Source organism: Pinus tabuliformis, chromosome Q (assembly GCF_031772625.1).
Source record: "Pinus tabuliformis cultivar Carrire ecotype Pingquan chromosome Q, CPIR1, whole genome shotgun sequence".
Lineage (NCBI taxonomy): Eukaryota > Viridiplantae > Streptophyta > Pinopsida > Pinales > Pinaceae > Pinus > Pinus tabuliformis.
Window position 1 is genome coordinate 847,426,438 of NC_142296.1, and position 19,327 is coordinate 847,445,764.

Sequence of the window (19,327 nt, forward strand, 5' to 3'; positions counted from 1 at the left end):
TCATATTCTCCAATCTACGTGGTCAACCTCATTTCTCTTCCCGTCCTTGTCGCATGCTTTCCAATCTTCCAAACTACGCGTGACTCTCCTGGTGCGGTCCTAGTGCATTTGTTAATGAGTTCCTGTAGTCCCTTTGTAGCCTTACTATCGCGCAGTAGCTTCATGCATGCTTGTAGGAACATCGTAAGCATAGATGGGTCCATTTCCAACTCTAATCTATATTTTCTTCTTGAAGTGGAGGCATTAGCGAAGCTCTTCTTAGCTTCCATGAAGGTTTCCTTAATGCACTCCAAATCAAACTCTGCTTCTTTCATCAGAGCCTTGCGAACCCAAATATTATCTTCAGGTTGTTTGGCTTTATCATCTCCTGTCGTAATTCCACTTCGAAGCACAATGTTCACATTTTGATCTTCCTCGCACAGCTCAGACCTCATCATCTGCAGGTTCTGAGTCGGGGAAGGTTGCAGCGCTCCCTTGTCGCATAGCCTAGCTATCGACGTAGGACAATCCTCCATCTTGTGATCAAACAAGGTACAATACAGACATGAAGGACACATTGGATTCGTACAATCATGGGCATAATGTCCTTGCCCTCCGTAATTGTAGCATATCAGCTATGCGTGACCTCTTCCGGGTCCTCCTCCACCTCAGCCTCGTTCGTGCCCCTAATATCTAGTTTGCGCCCCTATTGTGTTCTGGTAAAGGGGCTATGTTTTGTCCTGAACCCTATAGGTGGGAGTTCTATCCATCATTAACTCATAGCTTCTACAAGTGCGCTTATCGTGTCCAACCGATCTACAAAAATTACAGAACAACTGTTGCAAACTTTGTGTGTACTTCTGTAACAAATGGTAGTTGTCCTTAGCATTCTTTCCTCATATTTAACAAATCACACACCACAAGCAAGCACCACACTAGGTCCTGATTGTGCCTCTACTCTTAATGACATCGGTCCTCTTCCTGCGAGGTAATTTGTGAACACCGGGTCGTGGTCCTTTTCATGACCCTGACCCTTACAATTAATGCACCATACCTCTTCACGAACTTCTAGTCAGGTTGTCTTGTCTCGTTTCAGACTCTGCATCTCAAGGCATAAGTTTTTCAACTGTGCGTGGATCTGTTGAACTCCCAAGTTAAGATCTGGTATTGGGGTCTCATGCAGCCTCATCCCGATATCTAGGGCTTCTGCCTGAATCGTTAACCTTTGTTGCAACAACGTGTTCCTCAAATGTGGCGTTAGCAATGCTACAAACCATTTTTGGTGTTGTCCACTCGTCAGAGTCATATTAGATTCGCGAATTGTGCACTTCAGTCTTTGATCCAACTCCCAAAGATTCTTGCCTGGTAGCATTGTGATCTCTTTGAATCCAATGATCGACTTCACCTCTAATTTCGGCCTGCTAAATTCTTCATTCAGTGCAATTTGGATATCCATGATCCCCACATTCATATTGTCATTAGAATGCTTGATATACTAGGTCAGCTCTTGATCACGTAGAGCGGTAACCAACATCAATTTATTTATATTATCATTTGTAACCCCCTGCACTTCCCATACGGCTCTTATTACAAACCAAAACTGGTCTGGATCGTCATTTCCTACTCCCTTGAACATTGCACTTGCCATATTGACTCGCGGTGGTGGCGAAGGTGGTACAGGTGAAGATGGAGGTGAAGGTAGTGAAGCTAGTGGTACTGTGGGTGGCGGTGGTATGTGTGGAATCCTCTGCCTTATCAAATTGATCGCACTTCACAGCGAGACCTTCGTGAGCTCTTCCTCGTCCCCTCACAGAGGTGAAATGAAAGGGCTATTCTCTGGTCCCTTCCTTCGTTTCTATAGGTTTTTCCACTTCACATGGATCCGGACATCAAGGTAATTGCATAACCCTCTTTTCACACAATAACATTTTAATCGAAGTATTAAGAGACTTTACGTACTTACCTCGCGGTTCTTTGAGAAAGCGTTGCTCAGCCTTGCTATAGCTAACTGAAGTATCTACCAAAACTCAATAATGAATCCTCCTATAATTCGATTAATCCAGTGGTCAACAGCACACGCGATCTTATCCTCCGATTCTTCCAGTACACGCGCCAACTCTGGGGTCCACATAATAGTATTATCAAGATCCCACCTTCCTTGGCTATTTTCTAACTTCACGATCCACTCGTACAACTCAGTAGGGAAAGATAAGAAGAAAATTTTGTGGATCTCTGTGTATAGGTAGCAGTCTAACCACTCTTCCTTCGATAGTTGTGGATTCCTGTTCTCCTGCACTGTGAACTCATGAATTCTCCTGTCCAACCAACCTTCAATTTCTTTCTTAGTTGGATTCCAATGATACGTCATCAGACATCTCTATGCAGATTCCAGTCTCGACAATGGAACCATTTATTGGCTTGATGGGGCTTGACCCAGGTTCAGAGTTATTTAGCCAAACAAATCCCGGTACTACTAGCCCATCCGGCAACATCCACGAAGTGCAGACTCAGGTCTCACCTGAAGCAATATGGGGGGATGCTATAACCAAGTTTCCACACCCTTGAGATGCCTGACGGGTTGATTTAGTCCAACTGTGAATACCTTCGCGCAAGTCACTTCGCACACTATCCTGACCCACAAGGCCTTTGCGCCCTCTTATACTCGCCTTCGTGCAACCCTAACCAAGGGCTGAGGAGCTTTCACAATGATCTGCACTGTTTTCATAGGCTACACCTCAGATCTTTCTTATCTTCTTATAACAATTAGTTAACTTCGCATAAATTGATACTTTATCTTATATTCACTTATTCAACACATTAATATAAGTTCGTGGAGAAAATAAACAGTATACTTGCAATTCATACCCACTATAATTCAATGCATAAAACAGGAAAAGATACGCAGAAATAATTTAAAACTCCTCTTTATTAATGTTTCAATCAGTTACAGACTCAACCTGCCCTGCGCACTCAGCTGCAGGTGTCTGGACACTCAGCTGTGGACTACCAGGCCTTTGCGCACTTAGATGCAGAGCCTTCTCCTACTCTACTACCCAAAGACTTGACTTTACACTTAGACTCAATGCTTCATCATTTGATCTTACATTAACAATTGATTTATGTCTCTTTACACTTAGAGCCTCTCTCTCTATATACAATCCCATGGTCCAAGGACCATGGGTAGAACTCTCAAGCCGACACTACATTAAAAAATTAAGGGTGGACAACCCTATGACTTACTTACAACTTCGTGCTCCGCACCCACAAATCGTGGAGTCTTTACATCAGACTTAGTCAAAACTTGGGATTTAAGCCCCAAAACTTGCCTTGGGGGGGATCCCGCACCCAACACTGCTATTTGCCACAAAGGAGTTCCAGAAATCTAGATTTGGAAATAAGCAAACTAATCCAAGTAGCTCAATCATTACTATGACCTTCCAAAACTATTTTAAGGATGAAATGATGCTTTTGATCCTGCAAAATAACTTAATTCAACCATTTAACCCAATCCTACAACAAGAATTCATTAACACTAAATGCAGAAATAGAAAGAAGACAAGAACAAGAGATGCATGTGAATAAGAAGTGAAAAGAAGAAAAGTAAATGATACAAAAGGGTTTTGAGGCTCCTGGGATGGCCAAGCCCAAGGAAACTCATATTCCTATGAAGGATACCATGATATAGAAGCTAAACATGTCACCAATATTCATTATTTCCATCAATACAATTACATCCCTACAAGAAATTACAATGGAGCTGTAAAAATAGGAGTTCTCTCCACAATAAGACTAATACAAATCCACCCCTAGAGGAAACTTTGATTTCGTAATTATAAAAAATGATTAGGAATCATTCCCCATGAAAGGAGGAATATTTTCCCACCAAAATCCCTCAATTAGTGGATTTGGTTCCCAATACTAGGAATTTGCATTAAATGGCAGGGGACACATTCCTAGATTTTCTCAATCATTGGAGCTCCACAATCTATGCAATAATTCTAGAAGATCATGTTGATTTATTATTTAATATTGAACCTCCTGTAGTAGGGAGAAAGTCCCTAAATTATTTCCTCCTCCAAATCGTCATAATCTTCCCAATACTCTCACAATATTCCACAAAAACAAATAATATTAGGCATAAATATGTTATTATGCATAAACCTTCCTAATGAACATATTAAAGTTAAAAATACATTATATAATGAAAAAATATAGGTTTAATGTACTGAAGGATGGTCAGATGGGCCTTAATTTTATGTCAAATTTAGAGGCTCGTCACTCTTCTAGCCACTGCACTAACTTAGCTCACTTCTCTTCGAAAATTCACTTGTTCTATGTTACAACTCTCTAGTTTTCATCAATGCAACTATGTCTCTTCCACTACTACTAGTAGTAGTCAACAATTCCTTCTCAATTATTTGAAAACATAAGACCAATTACCTATTGTATGGTCTCATTAGAATACATGCTGCTACAATCTTTCCACTCCTTCTACTCAACTATCTTTTGTCTCCAATTTCGTATCTTCATGCTTCTAGAGAAAAATATGTTTTAGTTTCCTCCCAAAGTAAAAAATATTATCTGTTATAAACCTTGAGCACTACTGAGAGGGGTGAATTAGTGGTTTGACTTATGACCAACTTTTACCCTTTATTAACTTTCACTGAATCACACACTTAATCAACACCACATCACAACGTATTAACAAACAATATCATATGTATAACCATGATCATATGAGAGAAAATGCTAATAAACATGTATTAGGAGTTCAATAATTTATAAATCATAAACCATGAGGATACATAAATCAACACATTAAAGCACAATCACACATAAGACACTAGATGTAAGGTGGAAACCATAGGGTAAAAACAACGTCTAGCAGATAGTCTTCAGCATCAAGCCTTCTATTATGAAAATTTCTTTTATATCTGATTCACTGGACACCATCTGTGTGTAATACACCACTTTCTAATCATGTGAGGTGCTACTCACTCCAGACAACAACCATGAAGAACTTTGTAGGGCACCACCTATTGGAAGCCACCACTCCCTCGACTTTGCAGGCGACCATATGCTGGCAGCCACTACTCCCCATCAGCCTTTCCAAACCACCATTGTACTATCCATCCACCACTGGATGGAATCTACCACTCCCATGTTCTTAATCCACCCCTTGAAGAATGCCACTACACCCTGAATATGAAAGCCACCACTTGCTCGATGAATGCCCCAAACCTCAGCACATCTCATGGACCTCATTTCAAAATTTTTAGACTAGCCCATATACTTTACATACAACAAATGAGTGAGCCTATTTTCATCAATTTTCACACTGGAATCACACATTAAATAATAACATCAACTAAATACCATCTCAACAACCAATCTACTCATACTACACCAACAACATACACATCACTCAACAACTCAACTAGCAACATATATAAGTAGCAAAGTGCAAACATTACATAGAATAAATATATGATCTGCAAATAAATGCAATAATCCTCCAATGAAGTCTCTATTCAAACTCTTCTCATAGAGTAACCAACATCCACAAATCCCTTAAAACAAAACCATAAATTCAATCTTCTACATAAACACACTCTAAAACACCTCCATCAGTAGCATAACTCTGAATGCACAAGTTCAAGCAAGAAACAATGGAGTATATATACAATACAATGTTACATCCATACAAATGAAATATCTACAGTATAATCATTATCTCCTCAGTTATGATCTCATGTAAACACAATGTTAACATTAAAATAATTCCATAGAGAGCATGCTAACATATAATCTCCATGGTAGAAAAAACCTTATTTATGAATTTCCTTCATGACCTGTATAAACATCTGCTGAAGCACATGCAAAAATATCTGCTCTAAAATTTTATCCATGGGTTTTTGCTACTCATTGATCTCTACTACAAGGACTGCATACTCTGTCTCAACCATATAAATGAAAATTTTCCTCTCTATGACCCTTCCTAATTACTACATACTCATCTCTTAATATTTTTATACTCATGTGTTGTAAGAGCTCGACCTATAGCCTCTACCTCAGCCTATGCTAGTCATTGGGTGCACTATCTAACCCCAAATTGGTTTATCTACTCATCTATTTATCCTTCTTGATCCCCTATCTCCACTACTCAGTTGATTAAGGCATCACACATAAAAACCTTATTCTAATTGTGGATTAAGTCAGTAGAACATTTTACACAAAACAATGAGAAATTACACTTGTTTCTACCATATTAAAACCGCAGAGTGCGCAAGAAATGAAGAAAATATCACCTACAGAATGTAACATTGATTCTTTTTTTAGGAAAGGAGTTACTAATGTAGGTGTTGTTTTATAAACCCGAGTTACACATAGATTGTTCCTCTTTAGCCTGTGTTTCCCTATATGAGTGTATCTTCAAGCCCAAAACCTAATTTACAAGTCTCCAAGGCTTGTAGACCATCCTATAACATCTCCATACTATGAAAAACCTTCTCCAACTCCTTTACATCATCAAATACATCATCATAAGGAAACACGTAGGTCAAATACATTTTCATCATGTCAAGATCATGGAGGCCAAGTTGGCCAATCTCCTTAGCATGAGTCAACATCTATGCATCAAATTAGTGGTCACTCATGTCATACTAACCATGAAGTATTGAAGCCATCATCATCAAGTTGACATCAATGATAAGATAAATGGTGCTAACTCCCTTTTGACATCAATTCCAACACTATAATTCCAACATTACTCCCCTTTGGCATTGATGTCAATCTCAACCTAATCTCTAAACAATGAGGCTTATCTCCAAATACTCAAAATTCTTTGTCCTTTTGACATCAATGACAAAGGGAAATTCCAACACTGAATAATACTGCCAACATATGCAAGGGGATGATAGAATTACTCCCCCTAAAATAATCAACACCATGTTGAGCATAGGGATGATACAATCTAATCACCCGATAAGAAAGATAAGCATATAAGACAAAATACTAGCTACCGACATGTCTTGATCCAACTCCATACCATCAAACCATGCTTATATAGAAACACCATTCACTTCCTTCCACTATTATGTTGAAGAAACTCACCCTAAACATATAATTGGGTTGCAAAATATCTCTCCATATTGTTGTACATGCTATTTGTCACTGTCGATGCCTGCTTGTCACATACAAGAGGCTACTCCACATGGACCAAGGACTATGACCCAATGATATGCAATGGAAGTAAAGGGCTTCATAAGCCTATTACATTTCTACAAGAATTATAATACATGGTTGTACAATGACATCAATAAGCCCATATATGGATGAACTAACTTTGAAGACTCTCCTCAATGCATACTTTGACACCAAGATTAATGATCCAACCTATGAACCAAATGATGGATGTGACAATGTTACAAGGCTGATATTTCTCACATGAGAGTATACATGGTTGATATATAAATTGACTAATACAATGCATACTAAGTATCTCTCTTTCTCAAACTCATCTAATAAAATTATTACATACCAGAATGTATACATGATTGAAATGTACATCCACTCCTATGCATGCATATCATCATGATTACTCATCAAGACATAACCCAACAAAGATAATACACATCTATAACAAGTACATGGCTGAATCATGCTGCTCTACATCCCATGCATGATGCTACAACATGTTATAACTCTCACACCAATGCATGACCAACTCCGTGGAGACATAGCAAATGAAAATAATGATCATAAACAATTACATGCAAGTTTGATTCACAAATTCTAACTCATAATGACAAAAGATAAATATACTATAAGGAAAATGACTAAAAGTATGCGTGAAAGCACTAAACTCATTTTACCTTCAATGGACAATTCATCCTATGGACCTGACTATGCAAGTAAGATCAAGATCAAACATGTTGTTATTGCTACAACACATATGCATATTCATCATGTTTCCTCATGCTTCCATACTCTGCCATGAGGTCCCCTTGAGGCTATGAAGGCCTCTCATGCATTTTGTAGTCTAAAATATTTCTCGTGCAAAAGCAGACTACAATAGGTGTTGATATCTTCAACTCAGAAACTGGTGAGGAAGAGCACTTCTTTTATCTCTTCTTTCTACTCACTCTTCCCTTCAACACATACACATTATCTCGTGTCTTGACTCCTTTGGAAATGTCTCTCTTTAAATCTTATTTTTGTATGAAGCAACATTTAGAATTGAAGACCACTTCCTTGCCTCCATCAACCATTTGGCTCATGCTTAGGATATTGTGCTTTATACCCTAAATAAACCACACTTCATATGCATTGGTCCTCTTTTCACCAATATTGGATTTACCACTTCCCAACACTATTGCTAGTTCATTACCTCGAAAAACAACATGGCCACTCTTAGTTCTCTTTAGGAAGTGAAATATGCTCCTATCTCCTGACATATGGTGTGAACACCTACTATCAATATACCATTTATCATCCTCATCACATGAGAAAATAGAAATAACACACTTTCCTAGTTTCTCCTCGTTTTTCTTCCACATGGTTCTTGGTTGGTTCCTTGGTTGAGCATTATCCTCTGCCTTCTCCTTTTGACTAGATGGCCTGAAGGATCTAGGTATCTTACAATATTTGGATATATTCCCAAAATTGTGACACACATAACACTCTGTATGACTAAGATATGAGGCCAATGGATATGTTCTTCTATTGATCATGTTGTATCTCCATTTCCTCGTACTAGATTTGAAATCAATGTCCTTATGGCTAAAAAAGTTACAAGAATAACAAAAACAATTAAATGAACTTGTATACCTAAAGGTGGGTCCTCTTCTTATATGATCAAACTGTTGCATAGATGTGTTCATTATGTTCTTACAATTAGTTTCCACATGTCCAAAATTGTGAGAAACAAAGCACTCAATCTCCTCCATCAAGGGAGAAAAGGATTTTTGAATTCTCTCAAATCTGCTACTATCAGTTGATCTGACATCTTACAAGATTGATTATTTGGACAACTTTATCAACATTAACTAAGGTTGCATAATTGTGAATAAAAGAGAGAAATTTATTATTTATATGCAATAAACATAAACTTGAGAGAAGCAATTAACATAACAATAGAAAGAGAAGAAGAAAACACAACAAATTTTTGACGAAGTTTGTCCCTCTAGGACTACGTCTCTAGATCCGCTTCCAAGTAAATGATCCAAATAGTTTCTTTACATGAGATTTCACCAACTAATCTATGCATACAAGCAGTACTAGTTACTGTAGAAATAAAGATTTATGTCTCAGCTTTCCAACACCTATCTCCATTTTTCAATTTGGCTCAAATATTGCCAACAAACACTCAAAAGAGAATCTACAGGCATAGAATAAAACTCTAATCTTGAAGCTTCATTTCATCTCCTCCAATACTAGTTCAGTGGCTAAACCATTTTATAAGTGTTGGGCAGGTTCCAAGGTCAAACTTCCCTAGCTAAAGTTGGAATTCTGTTGGTATTAGGTGAACAAACGTTAAAGGGGTGAAATGTAAGTTTTCCACCTAGTGAAAAGATTGTTATATCAAGGTTTCGACATAGTATATTTTAAACAGACTTTATTACAATGTTTTAACATATCCCAAAAATTTTTGCGGTGTAACAAATATATACCATCTTTATAATTTTGTTTAACCAAAGTATTCGACCATTAATTAACTTGGTGAACTATACCATATGCAATCACAATGGATGAAAGGGTGGATTTCCTATGGCATGTGATCGATCTTGGATACCTTCTCCCTGGTTGTTAAGTGTTGACGTGCCATTGTCATATCCCATTCTCCAGGTCATTTAGATGTCATAACTCCGAGGTTGCCACTTGTATCAATTTTCCGTCGTAGCTTGACCCCATAGGTTAACATGAAATAACTGCTATACGATGAACCTACATTAACCCACATTCCATATTCTACATACGATATGCTAAAATTTCTTCCATATGACTTTAGCATAGTTTAAACATAGTCATTGCGACTTGATAATAATTCTGCTCCAACTTTACACCATAGAACTTAGGGATATATATATATATATATATATATATATATATATATATATATATATATATATATATATATATATATATATATCATGAAATTTGGCATATCTCATTTGCGCTAGGTTCTCAACCATAGTTTATAACCATATATGAGCCTACCATGGCAAGAACCATAGGTCTAATACATATTTTTCCACCAACCCTTAGGTTTAGATTTTAATATATAGTTTGCAAAACCAATGTCAATGTACTTGAAAACCACACCTGGACATTTGCACCTACAAAAGAAATATGAAACAAATCTCATAAATCTCACCATCACCTGTATATATGCACCGAAGATGAGATTTGACTTGATGCCACATGTCGAACTACAGAAATGCCACATGGCAAGCAAGGCCCCTTCGGCACCTAAACTTTGATGGACGATTTCTCCTTCTTCCGAAGACCAATTGAGAAATCGAAAGTACTACCAAATTTAGAACAACGGGCTCTACTACTTGAAATTATTTCCTATAACATATAAAACCTTTGGATTTGGAGCAACTAGAGAATCCTCCTGGATCATTCCTCTCCACTAGAAGCTTTTGGAGCACCAAAAGTTTGGTTTTAAGAAGACATGAGGTGAGTGTACAACTCCCTCACCCTTTCGATCTCCATCCACCTTACTTTTCCTAGATTCATGCCTTTGAGTCTCACTCAATGATACTTGACATCTCCATGCATGGAAGTGCGGACCTTCCTTTTACCTTCACCTTACATCCTTACCCTTCTAATGTAAACCCATACTTGATCACCAAACTGAAAGTGATGACCCTTCTAATGTTTTTCATGGAGCGTTTTGAACTTGTGAATTGTTTCAATCATTTGTGACAAATAGAGAAAACCTTTGTAGTTGTTCCACTGTATTTCTTGTACCAACATGTCCTGAAACGTAACAAGAAATTGTTTCCCTAATCACATGTAGTATGAACAACTTGCAAGCATGGTTAAATAACATGTTATGAACATGGTAATTTACTTCTTCCACCTATGCATCATGAGTTAGCGATTCACAAATATCTTTGAAAACAATATCTGTAGTAGATTGTTCAATATAACTTTCATGTATTAAAGAAATATTTTGTAGAATAACTGAAATATTCAAAGAAAATTTTGACAACATATCAACTACTTTTCTTTTTGTAACTTCCTTAAAACCTGACTACTAAGTGGACCTATTGCAAAAAAACCATCCATCTATAATGTTGAGACTGCCACAACTTATTTTTATTTTGAAGGTATTGAAGTGGTTGATGATCTATTTGAACCATTGTTTCTTTTCCCATTGAATATTGTTTCCATTTTTTAACACTTTCCATTAATGCACATAATTTCTTGTCATCAGTTGGATGTGTTGAAAAGTGTGCAACAAGAAATGCTTGTTGAGAATGCAATAAGATGATGGAGCTTAGTGGAAAGGAGTCACCTTCACTAAGTGGGCCCGCAGGAAAATTATGGCGCAAATTCTATTTTTGGATCACAGCAGGAGTGATCACTGTGAGCAGGAGTGATCACAGCAGGAGTGACCACAGCAGGAGTGAGCAAAGTCTATTTTTAGACTACTAGTCAAAAATAGAAAAGTCAAATATTATTGTCTCATAATAATATTTAGACTATAAACTTTATCTTATCCTCTTGGAGCACTTCAGGTTGAGCTACAGATGTGGCACATGCAGCTATAAGAAGGAAATACGTTTTATTTATGAGTCAGTTGAGATATTGCATGCAGGACATCAGTTAGAACTCATGTGGTTGAGTTCTGTGGAGTTGGATGAGCAGTTAATGGAGTTGTGTTCAATTTGAATTAGTTGAACTAGTTGTATTTAGTCTAACTAATCAATAGACTAAGTGATGATTTGTGTGAATTAGTTATTAATTAATTCACTAATTATTAACTCATAATGCAACTGAAGTATACATCAATTAACTCAGTGCATGTATAGTTCAGTGGAGACAGGTGTTAGAGGTTGAGATTGCTATCAGTTGTGCATGAGATTGTGCACATGCATGGGATTGAGTTATACCAATGATCTCTGCGTAGTGTGGGCCAATACCAAGTGAAATATATCTTGTGCTCACATGATTTACAGAGTGGGTGATTTTCACAAGGTAAATAGGAGTTTGGATCAGCCATTCGCATTCATTCTCAGCAGGTATTATGCAGTGGAGGCAGGCAAAGCAGCGGAGGAGATTTGGAGATCAGATCTGAGTTGTATTGTGTGTAACAGGTGGAGATAGTGCTGGATACTTGTGAGGAGTATTGTACTATGTATTGTTACATGATTCAATCACTATAATATATAGATATTTTGGGTTTTTAGCGAGATGCTTTCCCCGGGAAAATACTGTGTTGATATGTGCGATTGATGCTTCTATGTACGCCTGTGAATGTTTCTGCTTCTGTAAATTGATGATCAATATAGAGGAGGTTATGTATTATGAATGTTCCACTTATAAGTGTATAATCAGGATAATCTCTATGAATATGTGTCATATTATTCAAAATTTCTACATTGTATCAGAGCTTCTTGATTTGTAGAAGAGATTTTACAGGATATCAAGCGAGGATTGATCATCGGATCTATTATTCAGAAAGTGTTTACATTTTATTTCTTCAAGGAGAGTTTGTGATCGGGCCAGGTAGCCTCTGGATTCATCCTTCTTTTGGAAGGTGAGATATCCAGTGAATGCCCATACAGTCGATCTCTATACAAGAAATACTTTGTTCTCACGAATTCTAGATCGGAAGCGGTTGAGTTTTGAGCTGGTGGAATTCGAAATTAATTCCAAAGCAAGAGATAAACTCAAAAACATTAAGTGTGAGAATGGAGACAGTATGCCCCAGTATCTCACGAAGTTCACCCAATGCCGGGATGAGCTGGGAAGTGTGGGGGTGACTGTCGGATGAGGATGGTGAGTCTAGCACTCCTTGACCTTCCTAAGAGTTGGCATAGCTACCAGGACTCAGTGAATGGAAGGGAGAAACTGCCAGATTGAGAATGACTATGGTCGGATTTGATGCAGGAGGAGATTAGACGGTGCACCAGAGACAGTTGTTCATCTATGCATGATGAGGAGAACTGTGCCTTAGCAAGTAAGGCAAAGAAGGGGAAGGGGAAGGTTTCTCTTTCTAAATCCAGTACTTCCAGTGATGGGAAGAATGTTGACAAGTCAAAGGTGAGTTGCTTTCATTGTCATGAGATTGGTTCATGGGTCAGGAACCTATATGCTCTTGAGGTTCAAGATGCATGCAAAGCCTTGAGCAGCGAGGCAACTGATGGAGACTTGGTGGTTGAGAGGGAGCGTATATTACCTCTCAACATGCAGAGCCAGAAGAAGTCTCAGATAATTTTGGAGGAGCCACGATTGGTGCAGCAACTTCAGGAGGTTGTGGAGAAATCACAACGGGGGAAGTTGTGTGGAGATTTAGTAGAGACATCTACTCATGAAGAGACCTCCAGTAGGGGGAAACTTCGAGCCAGGTGGGCTGAGGGATCACATGCAGCCATACCTCCAGGTAGGAGGTGGGGCGATATAGAGTGTGTTGGCTAGTTGAATTGTTTATTAATTAAACAGTCAAGTACCACATTAATTTGTCAACCTGGGAAAGTCTTTTATTTCAAAGGCTACCGCATACTGTATGTACTTAATTTTTAAAATCATTAAAGAGATGTAGTATACATGATTCTGTTTCTCACTCTATGTTATAACAGTGCATTGCAAAGATAAAATGAAAGCAGTTAACTAAGAACACAAATCTTAAAAAGAGAAGTGATTGATGCTCTGTTAGCAGAGGATCAGGACCCTATCCTCCAGGTAAGGACGTTCAGCACCTGCCCCTATAACCAGATTGCTAATACACACTGTAACTCTAATTCACCGGTGAAATATCCTTTTACAGCTTCAAGCAATTAATAGAACAGAGTACCAGCAAAAAGAAATCATCATAGGTAATGATACAAAATCCAAAATAGAGTACCAGCAAAAAGAAATTACCAAACACACTTACACGCTTGACAGAAAAGTAAATGGGTGAATCTTGTGAGGAAGGTGGGCCCGGTCCCTCTCACAAGATTCCCCAGAACACAAATGCTAGATTAGGTGCTCAGAACAATCTTCTATTCATCTGCCAAAAGATCCAGTTACAATAAAAGTTCAGACTTTGCTGTTGTCTTTCAAAATTTCCCTTACAAACTATTTTTCTTCCCCCCCCCCCTTCTAATGTAGATGTCTCCTCTTTATAGAGGAGACATCTATTACAATAGACCGTCATAGTTCATTCAGTTAAACCTTTCTGTCGAAAATAAGAAATCCACCCTTGTTACAGGATGTTGTTACAACAATGTGACAATGTATTCATTCTTGGGTCTCTTACTATTACACAGCTGGTAACCAAACTTCGACCATCTTCTTGGAATCCTCGCACTATCCTTTGCCGCTTCCCCATGGTTGCTGATTTAGTAAACCCATTCTGTTCCTTATATTTTAGCAACTGTAACTGTGTTTTACCCTTTTTTTGGACAGTTGCTAATCATGCTACGTTAGCGTGGAATTCTGTCGATCTTCTGATAATTGCCGTTTGTTATTTCCAATATTCCAGTTGTTGCAAAATAACATTTCCCTGCTTTAGATGGTTGTTGTTGCTGGCTGTAGCAACTGTGTAGTTGCTGCTTCTGGTGTTGCAGCAACTGCATAGTTGCTGTTTCTGATGTTACATCAACTATGAATTATAATTTCTGCAGACTTTAGACAGTTCAACGGTTACTTAGAAACTTAGTTAGCTTTTCCAAAGATAAATATAAAGATAACATGAATATGTAATGAATAATTAAACACATAGTCATGCGGAGAGTTACTTCATACCTTGGGGTAATTAGGTCATTATGTAATCAAAGCTTTCAACTTATGAACTGAAAAAGGGTAATATTATAGCAAAAATATAAAGTCAAAAATGGTCAATTCTGAGTCCTAACATTCCCCCCCAACTGAAGAGATTGCATGTCCTCATGCAATGCTTACTCTGAATCTGAGTCGGAGTACTGGGATGAACAATGTAAATTACTGAGACAATAGTTATAGGAAGTGGTATCAAACTTGTCTCTAAACCCACAGACATTCTGTATTTGCCTCCATGCTGCCGCCTCTTCCGTTTTGGATAATCCAAACTGGCCCTTGTATTGTTGACCAGATAACCATAGAAGTGGAAATTTAAATCTGTAGCCAATCCAGTTTTCAGCACATTGTTGCATGCATCTAACATAGTAAGGTACCCTTGAGATTGCTGCCTGTAAATTAGGTGGATTATAAGGGTGATATTCCTGCCTCTCCTTGGGGCATTTTTCCCAAACTAGGTTGTTTGCCTTGACAGTCAAGGGTGCCTTGGTTCTCACATAGTGTTGGCAGTCTCTCAGGACCACTGCTTGTAGTTGCCTGACGTGATCCTTCATTTCAGGGTCACTTAACATTCTTCGGTGTTGTGCAATGAAAGTGGCTGCATTTTGAGGTTCAGCCCTGATCCATAGAAGGCAATTCTGTTCATTATGTTGTGCTGAGATAAAAGCGTTTTGCCATGTAAGTTGGTTGGCTAAAAAGGAAATGAAAGCTCTGAGCTGTATGTCGCCAACAACAGGTAGTATATTCATGTTTCTCTCTTCGGACATGGCTTCATTGTGGAGATAAAGCTCACACAACAAATTCTGATCATTTTTAGGTGCCTCTACAAAGGTTTGCATAAACTGTTCTGATGTAACCACCTGATGAGGTCTACCTTCTCTAACTGCCTTTATCTGTAAGAATGTCTGTCGTTCCCTCAAGAATGTTGCATAATTGAAAGAGGGTTTCCTTGTGGCAAGTATTCTTTGGAATAACTCAAACATCTGGGACAATCTGGCTTTTAGTTCCTTAATTTCTTTGTACTGAGCTCTAGACTGCTCAAGTGCTTCCCAGTTCTTGTATGCATAATTGAACCAGATCCCCTTTTGCTGTTGGAATTCTTTGCCTTGTGACAACTCATATTCTCTCCACCATTTTCCTTTTAATTCTTGAAAACTATCGGTTTCTGTGCATGCATCACTAACAGAGGGAGGTTCTGTTTGTGTAAAGGCATCAACAAGGATAATCTGCTCTGTGATAATTGGAGTAGGCCGAGATGATCCGATGTCTTCCTTTCCATTTCCAGCTACTGTTTCCTCTTCTTGTTCTATATTTTGTAATGATTCCTGTGTAACTGCTTCTTCTTCTCGTTCCATGGCAATTTCAGTAGGCCTGGGTGAGTCTATGCCTTTTTCCTCATTTCCTCCCATTTCCTGTGTAACTGCTTTCTCCTCTTGTTCCATAGCAATTTGGGTAGGCCGGGGTGAGTCTATGTTTTCTTCATTTCCTCCTGTAACTATTTCTTCTTCTCGTTCCATGGCAATTTGAGTAGGCCTGGGTGAGTCTATGCCTTTTTCTTCATTTCCTGATTCCTGTGTAACTGCTTCCTCCTCTTGTTCCATAGCAATTTGGGTAGGCCGGGGTGAGTCTATATCTTCCTCTTCTTTATTCCCTATTACTTCCTGTGTAGTTTTTGGAGAACTTGCTGGTTCTTGTGTTTCAGCAAGTTCTTTTGTTTGCTCCCGTGCAGTTTCTGGAGAACTTGTTGGTTCTTGTGTTTCAGCAAATTCTTTTGTTTGCTCTCGTGAAGTTTCTGGAGAACTTGCTGGTTCTTGTGTTTCAACAAGTTCTTCTGTTTGCTCCTATGTAGTTTCTAAAGAACTTGCTGGTTCTTGTGTTTTAGCAAGTTCTTCTGTTTGCTCCTGTGCAGTTTCTGGAGAACCTACTGGTTCTTGTGTGACAGCAGGTTCTTCTGTCTGCTCCTGCACCTTTTCTGGAGAGCCTACTGGTTCTTGTGTGACAGCAGGTTCTTCTGTCTGCTCCTGCACCTTTTCTGGAGAGCCTACTGGTTCTTGTGTGACAGCAGGTTCTTCTGTCTGCTCCTGCACCTTTTTTGGAGAGCCTACTGGTTCTTGTGTGTCAGCAAGTTCTTCTGTCTGTTCCTGCACCTTTTCTGGAGAGCCTGCTGGTTCTTGTGTGACAGCAGGTTCTTCTGTCTCAGCAGAGGGTTGTGGTGTTTTCGTCTGTGTAACAACAGGTTCTTTTGTTTCAACCACAACAGCAGGGACTTCATTCATTGGTTCTGCCACTACTTTGTATCCTGCTTGAGTATATATCTCACCAAAATTGGCACACATATATTCATTCTCCTTACTTTTCTTTGCTGCAGATGCTACTCGTGCTAAAATGTGCAGGCTAAATTCATTTTGATAGGCTTCCTTGATCCTTATTATTTCCTCCTGGTAATCCTGGATTTGGGACTTCAGAAATTCAATTTCTTCCTATAGGGCAGATATGGTAGGCTGAGCTTGTGGAACTGTAGATTCCAGTGGGGGCAGAGGTTGTGTTTCATCATTTTGATCACTTATATCCCCAACAGGTGGTTCTTGTGTGTCACCTGGGGTAGTGGTTGTTTCTTGTGTTGCAGCCACTTGGCCAATATTACCTTGGGTGTCGGCAGCTAGTTCTTGTGTGACAGCTGCCTTAAAAGATGATGTCGCGACACTGTGAACACTCTGCATCTCAGCCTCCGAGGGTGAGGGAGAGGAGTTTCCAGGACTGGTGGGAATGCGGGTTTTTAACGTGATGGGTGGTGAGCTGGGGAGGGTGTGGCTAGGAGATTCAGCTATTACAGACAACCGAGTCCTTTTCTTGGGTAGAGAAGCAGTGAATTCAGATATTTTTCTTTTCAGGCTGGCTTTCTTTAAAATAGGGGCAATGGCGCAAATAGCAACTGCTTTAGCCGAAGCCCCAGTTCTTCTTCTTTTTGGTGGGGTTCCCTTTTTCTGCTGCATTTTTCATTTGAGGAGAGTAATAGGGATGTTATCATCAGAGTCATCGGTAGAAATACCAAGTATGGGGATGGATGGATTGGTTCTATTGGGGGATGGGGTTGTTTTCGTGGGTATTTCTACTGTTGATTGTTCATTTTCAGCAACTTGTGGGGGTGTTTGCTGGAGGACTTCTTCGGGCATTTGTTCTGGAATGTCGTCTGCTTGCTGAGGGATTTCTTCAGGTATTTGATCAGGAATGTCCTCTGTTTGCTGAGGGATTTCTTCGGGTATTTGCTCAGAAATGTCCTCTGTTTGCTGAGGGATTTCTACATCTTGCTGAGGTATGTCTTCAGCTTGGTGAAGAATTTCCTCTTCTTGATGAGGAATTTCCTATTCTGGCTGGGGAATTTTTGCCTCTTGATGGGGATTAATGGGGGGTGGAGGGTTATTTAAGGCGATGCCTCTATTTATCAACAATTGAGCTAGACGGTGGTGTTTCAAGGAAAGAAGCGGACGCTTTGCGTTGACAGTGTAACGTGACATATTTTTAAGACATCCCAATAAATAATATGGCATATTTATGAACTGACCATTCCTCAAATGATTCAACAAGACGAAATCGTGCTGGTAAATTACCTGGTACCGGCCTTCGCACGTCAGGTATTGCTTCACAAATTCAGCAACGTTCGGCCATGGTTGAGGCAATGACTGAAGTTCTACGCCCCTGCCCTTGGGTTCCACCTACTCGCTCGGTTGAAGAAAATCCTGCTGTGCATTAAGGATCAAGTGCTTCCTACTGAACCACAGTGTGCCATTAGCTGGTAGCCTGGTAACTTAGGCTATGACTTCCTCCGTGACTGGCATTTGAACTCCCTGAATGACAGAAAATCCCTCTGTTAAATTGCATGCAAACTCGAGGACTTGCTGCGCGTCGAAGTCCGGAAGTCTCCTAAAATAATCTAGCCATCCCTCTTGCAGAAAGATTTGATAAACCTCGGGATATAGCTCAAGAAGTGTTGTTGTGCCAAGTTCATATGTGATGATATTTCCTCCCATAGCTACTGTTTCAGTGAAATTCTCAGTTCAGAGCCGAGCTTCCGAGTTCAGTTCAGAGTAAACGTTGCAAATGGTGACTTTTACATATTACCGGGAGAGTTAAAAGCGGCGGCACTTGGCGTAGTATGCGATTATGAGAGCGCTTTGGTAATCCCCCCCTTATGCGTAAGTGATATGATTGGAAGTACAATTATTCGGTAGTCCTATCATCATCTTCGCATTAACTATTATTTAATGTCCATACATAATCATGCGTACCTTTATGTTTTACCTTTTTGGTTGCTGCGTCGAAAAGTCTTGTCTTATCTTTTGCTAGATCAGAATGA